Source organism: Gossypium arboreum, chromosome 8, assembly GCF_025698485.1.
Source record: "Gossypium arboreum isolate Shixiya-1 chromosome 8, ASM2569848v2, whole genome shotgun sequence".
NCBI lineage: Eukaryota > Viridiplantae > Streptophyta > Magnoliopsida > Malvales > Malvaceae > Gossypium > Gossypium arboreum.
In genome coordinates, this window is record NC_069077.1 from 135,536,866 (window position 1) to 135,547,523 (window position 10,658).

At 31.1% G+C, this 10,658-nt stretch overlaps 1 long non-coding RNA gene across 1 annotated transcript; it reads right to left on the reverse strand.

Moving 5' to 3' along the window:
- Positions 1 to 6,713: 6,713 nt before the first annotated feature.
- LOC128296337 (uncharacterized) lies at positions 6,714 to 9,217 on the reverse strand. Its single transcript, XR_008286914.1, has 2 exons — positions 9,143 to 9,217; positions 6,714 to 6,963 (listed from the first exon to the last, which is right to left on the reverse strand). It is a non-coding gene; the product is annotated as an uncharacterized LOC128296337 (long non-coding RNA).
- Positions 9,218 to 10,658: the final 1,441 nt, after the last annotated feature.

Consider the following 10,658-nt stretch of genomic DNA (forward strand, 5'->3'; position numbering starts at 1 on the left):
AATATAGCAACACATGCAAGAACACAAGCACATGTAATGCAAAGAAGATTAAATTTTAAAATTTTTAATTTTCGACATTAAGACAAGAGATAATCAATTACACGGCTTGACTCTCTTATTAGTCCCCAGTGGAGTCGCCAAGTTGTCGAAACCATTTTCAAATAGAGTTTTGGAAAATGGGAATCGACTTTAAGAAAAATGAAAACGGGAGTCGCCACCAATCTTTTTAGGTGTGATTGGATCACCTTATAAAATGTTTTGTTTTAAAATCATTAGTTTTGGTCTACGAAATCAGAAAATGGGTTTGGGAGCTGGTTACGTACGAGGAAGGGTTAGCACTCTCGTAATGCCCAAAAGTTGGTACCTAATTGATTATCAAAATGTCTTTAATGTCAGAAATTTAAAAAATTTAAGATATAATCCTCTTTAAAATATTTGAAAATTTGGGTTTACTTGTATCAAAGTATCGACTATAAGTTAGCCCTTAGAAATCTCTATCTCAAAACAGCAAAATGTTACATCCAGTAAGTTAGGGCATATCACTTTGCAATTCCAAGACAGTCATTTATATTTCGAAATCCTTTAAAAACTTTAGAAGGGTACTTGACTGTTCGAACTTAACGAGAAAAGCTGCAACCCAATAAGTTAGGGCACTACTTTTTCGAAATTTTCAAACACCAAGTATTGCATTTATATTTTTTTGAAAATTTTAGAGCCTTGTCTGTTTAAAGATGATGCGTGGAAAATCGTATTACATTATAAATCATAATAATATATTATTGTACTAGGTAGATAAAAAATGAATACTATGATATAAAGAATAATACATAAGAAGCAAAAAATGCAAACAAAGATATATGTATAACATGTATTGAAAATGAATAAACAAAGTATATAAACACATGAAAATAATATTTAAATGATGCATGATAAAAAACATAAATCAAATAATGTATGATATACAAATAAAAGAAATATAGTGCATATTATAAAATAAACTTAACACATACGTGATACATACAATATAAAACATGTGAAAAGAAACTAATATATAAAAAGGAGTAATTGATTGCTAACAAAATATACATACAATTAAAAACAAGACATTTCATAACCATTTTAAAATAATATTTAATAGATAATATAATAAAAGAATAATAATTGTATGATAATATATTGGTTTAGAAGTATGTAAAAGATTTCATAATATAACAACATTAATTTTAAAAAGAAATAATATATAGCAAATAAATAAATAATTAATAAGAATATGTATATAGTGTGGGTTAAAATATAATTTAATAATAACGCTTTACATTTTTTAAAATAATATATATATATAATAATATAATTTGCGATACATGATATACATAACATATATATAAAAACAATAAATAATATGAAAATAAAACATAATAAAGATTATATAATAAAATGTAATATAAACATATAAGAAAAATAATAGATATAAAGTAACATATAAAACAATATATATATATATATGTATAAGCAATTAATAAATATAATATATGTGAAAATATAATAATATATAAAAGATGTAAAATAATAATTTAAGGAAAATAATATATATAATAAGTAATAACAATATATAATTAAAATAATACTCCTAATAAAATAATTTTATAATATATAATATAAAAGTAAAATTAAAATAAACAAATAATACAATATATATATATATATATATATATATAGAATAATATAATAAATATAGGACTAAATTTGATGTTTAACAAAATTATAGGGCAAATTCACAAAGCTAAAACTGAATTAAGACCCAATTTGAAACATTCGCGAAATCAAAGGGAGTCATTAGGCAAATAGCCCTATTCCCAAAACGTCACCGTTTCCCCTAATACGATTGTAAATCATTGGGAGGGTCGAATTGAAACAGAATTAAAATATTAATACCAAATAAACAAATAAATAAAATGAAATTATAAGTATAAAAATTGCGAGAGGACCAATTGGGCAATTAACCCAATTTTAAAAAATACGCGGATCCTCCCCGGGTAATCGGGTCAACACGCGGATCCTGGGGGTCGCAGAACGACGCCGTTTTGTCAAGGCTATAAAAGCCAATTTCTCAACCTTAAAATCATTTGAAATCGTTTTTTAGAAAAAAAAAAAAGAATTCTCTCTGAAAGAGAGAAAGGAGAGAGAGCTCCGGGCTCTGGCCTCCGTCGGCCTCACGCTGGTCACGCGCCCACGCGCCACCGTTAGGACCACCGTACACGGTGGCTAGGGTTTAAAAAAACCCTCATTTCCCTCGTTATTTATCAGGTAAATCCCTTCCTTTTATTTTTGTAGGCTAGATTTTGCTAGAACAGTATAAACATATATATGCTATGAAAAGAAATATGCGGTTAAATCACCTTTTCTTTGAAACTGCTTGTATTCTCTTTTTATTTCTGTATGAGTATCTGTGTGTGTGTGTCCCCGTTACAAGAGTTACAAAGGCTTTTTATAGCCTACTGATTTATTACATAAGGAAAGAAATCTCTGATTTCTTGTCTATGGTATCTTTGACTGATATGCTGAGATTCTTTTAGTTTCCTTTTCTTGCTCTTCGTATCTGCTGTGTTTCCTTTTCTTGCAGGTATCCCAATGATCTCGGCGTTAACGGTGGTGCCAAGGCTAGAAAGGAGGCCTGAGATCGCGGTGCTTGGACGGTCACGAGAGGGACGGACGCATTGATGGCGCGTCAGTATGCATTGATGGCCTCAATCTGGGGTGTTGTACCGAGACCCCTGAAGCTTCCAGAAACTGTTGCGGCGCGAGGGGAAAGAGCTAGGGTTGAAAACCCTAGTTGATAATTTTGGGTTTTATGGGCCTCTGTTATTCAGGTCCAGTTTAGGTCTGGGCCTTGGGTATATTTGGGCTAAGGTTGTAAGGGTGTAAACGGGTTAAGGGATAGTTTAAATGGTATTTGGGCTACCGGGTGTAAGTTTTAACTTTTGGGCTGTAAAGGGACTGTTTAACAAATAAACATTTATTTATTTTGATTTTGGATTCCAAGGCCCGATCAAATTTGGGTTATTACACTTGGTTAAACCCTGGACACCAAACATAACTCTTCTTTAATAAGCTTTCATAAAGAACAGTTAATATTAATCGATCATAAATTGCCGAATACGTGACTCAAAGATGAATAACGGAAACGATTGGAAAGAAAGAAGAAAACGGGAGGGAAAGCAATGGAATTTCGATAGCAAAAGAACAAGGGAAGTCGAGAGGGAAAAGAAAAGGATAGCCAGATTTTCAAAAAGGAAAACAATGAACAGGAAGCGATAACCCCCAAATCCTTCCCCTTAATTCTCTCCACCAACTTTCCCCACTACTTCCACCACTCAGACTTCCAGTTTAACCGAAACTCTACAGATTCATTGAGTAAAAATAAAATCCTTGCTCGCCCAGGGGGTTCGAACACAGGACCTCTAACATTCCACCACTCCACTTAACCACCAGACTAGCAGACCTATTCTGATATGAGATTACAAGTTATCAAATTTAAGCCCATTGGTCAGATTAAAGGCTTAATTCAGAAAAATGCCAAAATTTGTCAAGACAAGGCTTGAACTTAGGACCTCACACACACACCCAGAACACATAACCACTGAAGCAGATACATATTTTGTGTCAAACAATTACGGAAACATATTTATAAAATTTGGGGTGTTACACGAATAAAAATGCATATCTATTTAAAAAATGATTTATTATTATTCAAAAAAGGAATTTTTAAAATAGGCAATGTTTCGTGTTTAGAGATTCAAGAAGTCGTACCCTAACTTACAAGGATTCAATTTCTCATTGAACCTAAATAACCGAACATCTTTTTAAAATTTAAATACACAAGATTTGATTAAATAATAAAATAAAAGGAAAGCTTATTTTCAGGTATTCGAGATGTTGTATCCTAACTTACGGGATACGACTCTTTTGTTGCTTCAAGATAAGATGGCCTTTTGCACGCTTTTATTAGAAATTACTTGGATATAAAGAAGGATCTTATTTTTAAATTCTTTTTGAGTTTTCAACTTTCGACACCAAGGCATTAATTAATCAACTACGTCCCAATTTTGGGCGTTATGAGGGTGCTAATCCTTCCTCGTACGTAACGGACTCCCGAACCTATTTTTTGGATTTTTATAGACTATAAAATATTGTTTTAATAAATCAAATCTCTTATTAAAATAATCAAATTGCGAGGTTACCATATCACACCTCATAAAAAAAAGATCGGTGGTGACTCTTATTTTCGTTTTAAATAAAAAGCCGACCTTTTCAAAAAAATGATTTCGAAATTTTATATTTGTTTTAAACAAAAAAAATATAAATTTCGGTTAACCAATTGAATTAACCAAAATATTTTGGTCCGGTTACTGTTTTTTTGGAAAAAATTCAATTTGATTAACAATTGAAGGATTAAAAAGTTCGATTAATTGAGTTAATACTAGTTCGATTTAGTTAATCGATTAATTAACCGTTTGAAAACTCCCACATAGAGCAATATCAACCATAAACATCAAATATTTCTTTCCATTTTTAGAGATATCACTTGACTTCTGCGTCAAGTGGTGGGCTCTTTTTAAGTGAGACTCCCTTTCAAAAAATAAAGGGTAAATTATGGCATTAGTCATTAAATTAACTATAGGTAAGTTTTTTTGGTCATTTAATTAAAAAAAAATTACAATTTAGTTATTAGCGTTTTGGAAATTATGAATTATGTGCTATGCTACTTGATTTGGCTTTGACATCACGTTTTTATTTGTTTGAGTTGCTTCGACAACGAATGTGATATTTTATATTTAAATTTGCCATCAAGATCGAATGTGAGGTGTCACATCGCAACTAAAAAAGGTAGTGAAACAAATCCTCTGCTTTATTGATTTAGCATAGACCCTCTAAGGATACTGCTCGTTAAATTAATAGCAAATAAAACTACTAGCCTTCTGAAGGACTTAGCCAAGGGTACTTCTCACTAAGTTAATCTAAAAGCATAATAAAACAAATAAGGAAAGAATACAATTCCCTACATCTTCCAAGTAGTAAAAATAAAAGCTTGATAAAGCTACACAAGATCAATACAATAAGTTGATAAAGAAATGCAATGATGCATAACATAAACACGGAATCCAAATAAGGGCTAAAGTTGGCATTAAATACCAAAGTTTTACAAAAAGACTAAACATGACCTAGTCAATCTGTATTGTCTCATCTTTTATTGAAGTATAGGTAACTGTATCAGTAGCTACACTAATAGAAGAATGATTCCCATTGGATGGAACAATAGAAGAAAGATCAGCATTATTAGAAGCACCCTCAACTTGTACCGAGCTATCCACAACATCGTTAAGACACTACAACAGAATAGTCCTAAAACAACTCTTGTGGGTCGACACTTTCTAAAGTATTGAGATAGTGTTAAATCAAACTTTATTTGATAAAATGTTTTGATATAAGAAATTGAAGTGTTTTTAATAAAATATAAGATTGAACAAAATTGACAAAATGATTTGTTTAAAATTGAAGTCTAAGTGAAATTTTTTTTGAATATCTACTTTGAACTCTTAGAAATTTTTTTGAAACAATTCTAAAATCAAGTTAAAAGAATTTTGACTAAGTAAGAAAGTGTTTATCATTTTATCAAGTTAAAATAATTTTCAAACAAGTCAAAATTGCTCCAAGCCAAAAAGTATCGATACCTTTTTAGCCAAGTATCGATATTTTATGAATTATTGATACCCTTCTTAAAAGCGATACCAAAATGACATCCTGTTTTTCACAAACCCTGTTAAGTACTGATACTATTTTGTTACGTATCGATACCCCTTCTTGAAAATGAAACTAAAATAGCATTTTGTTTCTCACAAAACTTACAAAGTATCGATATGGTATCGATACCTTTTTATAAATATCGATAAAATTTTTTTTGGTATCGATAACCAAACTCCAACGATCACTGAAATTAGCATTTATTGCAAAAATTATCGATAACCTTTTATATAGTATCAATACTCGATGTTGCAGGTGAATTAAATGCTCTGATTTTTGCACCCCCAACGACTCTATTAATGGCACCAACAACCTCAACGGTTGGAAATCAATTAGGGGGTATAAATACCAACTTCTTTAGTTCCTACAACAACAAGAAATCACTTTCAAGCAAAAAATCATCAATAAAACAACCTTTGAGTTTACTATTTCCATATTTCTTTTTCATACACTTGTGAGCTTTACTCCTATTCTTTTGCTCAAGTGTATTTGATTGTATTTGGGATTAATTTACAAACACTTTGATCTTGTAAGGATTATTTCTTTATTTGCTTATTTGTATTTCCTTGCGAGGGTTTGTGACTTAAGATTTGGGATGGAAATCTTAAGAGAGTTGTAAGGTTAAAACTTATTCTTAAAGGTTATCAAATTAGTGAATTTGAGAAAATCCTTAGTTGTGGAAAGCTAAGGTAGTGGAGTAGCCAATTAGGGCTGAACCACTCTAAATTATTGTGTTCATCTTTCAATTTTCTTTCTAGCTTTCACATTTTTTTTTAAAGCCAATTCACCCCCTCTTGGCAATTTTAGTTTGATCTATTGATGTAACACCCTTCGCCCGTATCCCTCGCCGGAACAGGGTTCGAGGTGCTACCAGATTTAAACTCATCCATTTATATAAAACCAGACCGTAAAAATTTTTGATCAATTTTAAACTTTTCATACACACGTATATTATCCTTTAATTGGGCTTACAAGGCCCAAAATATTCATGAGGCATTATTAAATATTTACCAATATCTTAGTCTTGTATCATTTACTTACTCAACTTTACAACCCTATACATGCCATAGACTCGAAACACTAAGATTTACTTACGCCGATAGCGTAGACTTGACAATGTGATAATATCTCTGACGGCCTCCAACCCGAGCTAACCTGGCAACCCTAAGGAATATGGGAAAGAAAAGGGGAGTAAGCTTTACGCTTAGTAAGTTCATAAGAAAACAATAAGTAACTCATTAACAAGTTTTATCAATGTTTACAACATAATCACAAATTCACTACAAGTTGTCTTACTGAGCAATAGTCACTAAATTATTTATAACTAGAGCTACAAAACTCAAAATCAATTGCCGTTAATTTTCCCTGAAAATAGACTCATATATATTCCATACATAAAATTTTCAGAATTTTAGGTTTGGCCAATCAATACCAGATTTTTCTTAAAGTTTCCCTATTTCTTTGTTTGACTAATCTGACCACTCTTCACTACTGAATCAAATTTCTCATTGTACAGAATTCAAAATATGTTATATTTGATTTCATTTGAAACTAGACTATTAAGGAGTCTAAGCATATAAATTTTATCTTATAACCATTTTTGTACAAATTATAATGATTTTCTAAATACAGAATAGGGGACCCCGAAGTCATTTGACTCTATCCCACGCCACTTCAAATATCTCATTATCAGTAATTCTTTTGCTTACACGGTTTCTTTTATAAGAAACTAGACTCATTAAGATTTAATTACATAAATTATTTAGCTTCTAACTCAACTCCAACAATTTATGGTGATTTTCCAAAATCACATTACTGCTGCTGTCCCAAGCAGATTTATTACAAATTTACTCTTTCACACATTCTTTGCATTCACATTATTTAAACATGTATATCACCAATCAATTTCATCACATATCTATAATTTCACTTAAGCATAATCTCAATACAATACATCATGCTCAATGATTCGCACACAACCGTTCAAATTAGCAATTATAAGATGATTCCGCACATAGTCCACCCTTATCGATAATTTACGATGGTTTTGCCCTTACTCACATATATAACATAGGCATTTTCACCTATGCTTCTCATTTCACATTCATGATTCAATTCCAATCGATCTAACGTGCATAATAATATATCACATACCTGGCCAACTTAATGCATTGAACAAATTCAATTGCCGATTTAACACACGGTCTCATAGTCTTAGACTTTTATCAAATCACCGGCATTTAGCCTGCTAGGTTTTAAACCCGATAATATTTATTCACCAGCTTAAAGCTTGCTAGGCTCAAAGCCCAAATATCACCGTTATAAAGTCGTCTCATAAACAATTCATATAATATAGCATGTATACCTGTTCACTTTGCTCTATTTAATCATTCAATCACAATTTATAATTTCCCTTTGAATCATTCGGTATTTTGCACACTAAGTGTCATTCTCAATATCTCGCACACTAAGTGCCATTCTCAATATTTCGTACACTGAGTACCATATTTGATTGCCCCGCACACTAAGTGCCATATTTTGTCGATAAGTCGTCAGACATTAAAATATTCACGTATATACAATTTATACAATATTAAAGCATTAAAAACATCAATTTAACAATTTTTATTGCATACGAATTTACCTTGCTAAATTGTAGGGATACCAAAGTTCAGGGGCATTTTGGTAATTTTCTCATTTTTCTTGATTTTCCACCCGATCTTGATCTAAATTAATAATTTCATTCAGTATATTAATTTAGACATTAAAACACCTCATTTCATACAATTTGGTCATTTTTTGTCATTTTACAAAATTACCCTAAAGTTTTACTTTTATTCATTTTAGTCCACGAGCTCAAAACATGCAAATTAACCATTTTAACCATAATTAAGCTTAGCCAAATGTTCATTGTATCAAAACAGTCCATAATTCACTTTATGGAAAAATTATAGTTTTGCCCTAATATTTCAACTTCTTTACAATTTAGTCCTATGTCATAAAAATGCAAATTCATGAAATTGAGTAAAATTATACTATAGACGAATATCACTAGTGTCTCTAGCAGCCCACACATTTCATTTATTTGACATTTTAACCACAAAGTTTTCACATTTATCAATTTAGCCCTTAATTTTCAATTTCACAAAATTCACTTAACAAAAGTGTTTAACTATCAACAAGGACTCATATTCTTCCATTAAACTTCAAAGCCCTATCATACTCATCAATGGCAAATATCAAACTATTCAATGGTTTTGCAAAATAGTCCCTCATTAGATAGATTAAGCAACAACGATCCGAAAATATAAAAATAATTAAAAACGGGACTAGAAATGCCTACCATGCATTAGTTGAAAGTTGGAAGCTTCTTCCATGGCTTCTCAAGCCTTCATATTCGGCTGGTAAAAAGAGAATGAAAAAGATGACACCTTGATTCTTTTATTATATTCATTTTATTATTATTTTTAACCAATTTACAATATTAACCTTTATACACTTTATTTATTACACCAAATGCCAAGCCATCATATCCCACTATCTCTTTAATGGGCTAATTACCAAATAAGGACTTCTACTTTTAAGTTCTATATCTATTTAATACCTTTAGGTTATAGAACACAACTTTTGCACTTTACACAATTTAGTCCTTTTTGTTTAATTAACTATCGAAACGATAAAATTTTTCAACGAAACTTTAATACCATCTTATTGGCACTACGTAAATATTTATAAAAATATTTACGACTCGGTTTATAGAAACAAGGTCCCGATACCTCATTTTCTAAACCCACTTGACCTCGTGGTCATACCACTTGAACTTAATAAATCGCTTATAAAACAAAAATCACAATATCAAAACATTTTAAAATCACAATTAACTCGTAAATATTAAATATAATATTTACCAACCTACTCGTTCGGATTTGGTGGCCCCGAAACCACTGTTCCAATCAACCCTAAAAAAACGGGCTGTTACAACTCTCCCCCCTTAGGGATTTTCGTCCCCGAAAATCTTGCCAGAGAATAAATTAGTGATTTTCTTTCACCAACCTCAACAATTTCTCACCTAGCCTCAGATTTCTCAACTTTTCAATCTCATGAGCTAAGATTATGATCTGCTCTTTGCTATACATCATAACAAGCTGAGTTTCTACTTCTGTAAGAGATACTATAGATAAAGGATCTTATTTGTATCATCACATCATATATATAAAAAACACATTACGGGTCTTCTCAAGTTTTGATAATAATCTCATTCAATCCGATGAACTGCGAACTCAACTTCTCTTTATAGCTAAATCTAGAAATTCTATTCCCACTATAATACCTTTACAAATACTCAATTTTCTAATTGAAAATTCAATGCTTTTACGCATCAAGCCCACATATATTTTCTGCAAATCTGAAACTGTTTTTAGACTGTAACGCCCCAATTTTTGGGAATTCTATGAATGTTGGCATAGGTTTAATTATGTTAGTGGGCCTCTAGAAAGCCCAAACTTAAGATAGAACCCGACAATTTTAGTTAATTTTTGTTCCATAAGAAAAAGGGGGTGAAATTATGAAATAGGACCTATGTGAAAATGTTTGAAAATGCTATAGGCTAAATTGAAGTGGCCAAATAAATAGGAGTGCAAAATAGGAGGATTTGCATGACAAACCTCCCATTTTACATGAAGTGGCCAGCCATTATGTTGTTATAGACAAAATGTACACTTGATATCCATAATTTATGGTACAAATTGATACAAATTGATAATAGGTTAGGTAAATGTTCCTTGATAATAGGTTAGGTAAATGTTCCATGATAATGGGTTAGGTAAATGTTTCATGATAATGGGTTAGGTAAATGTTTC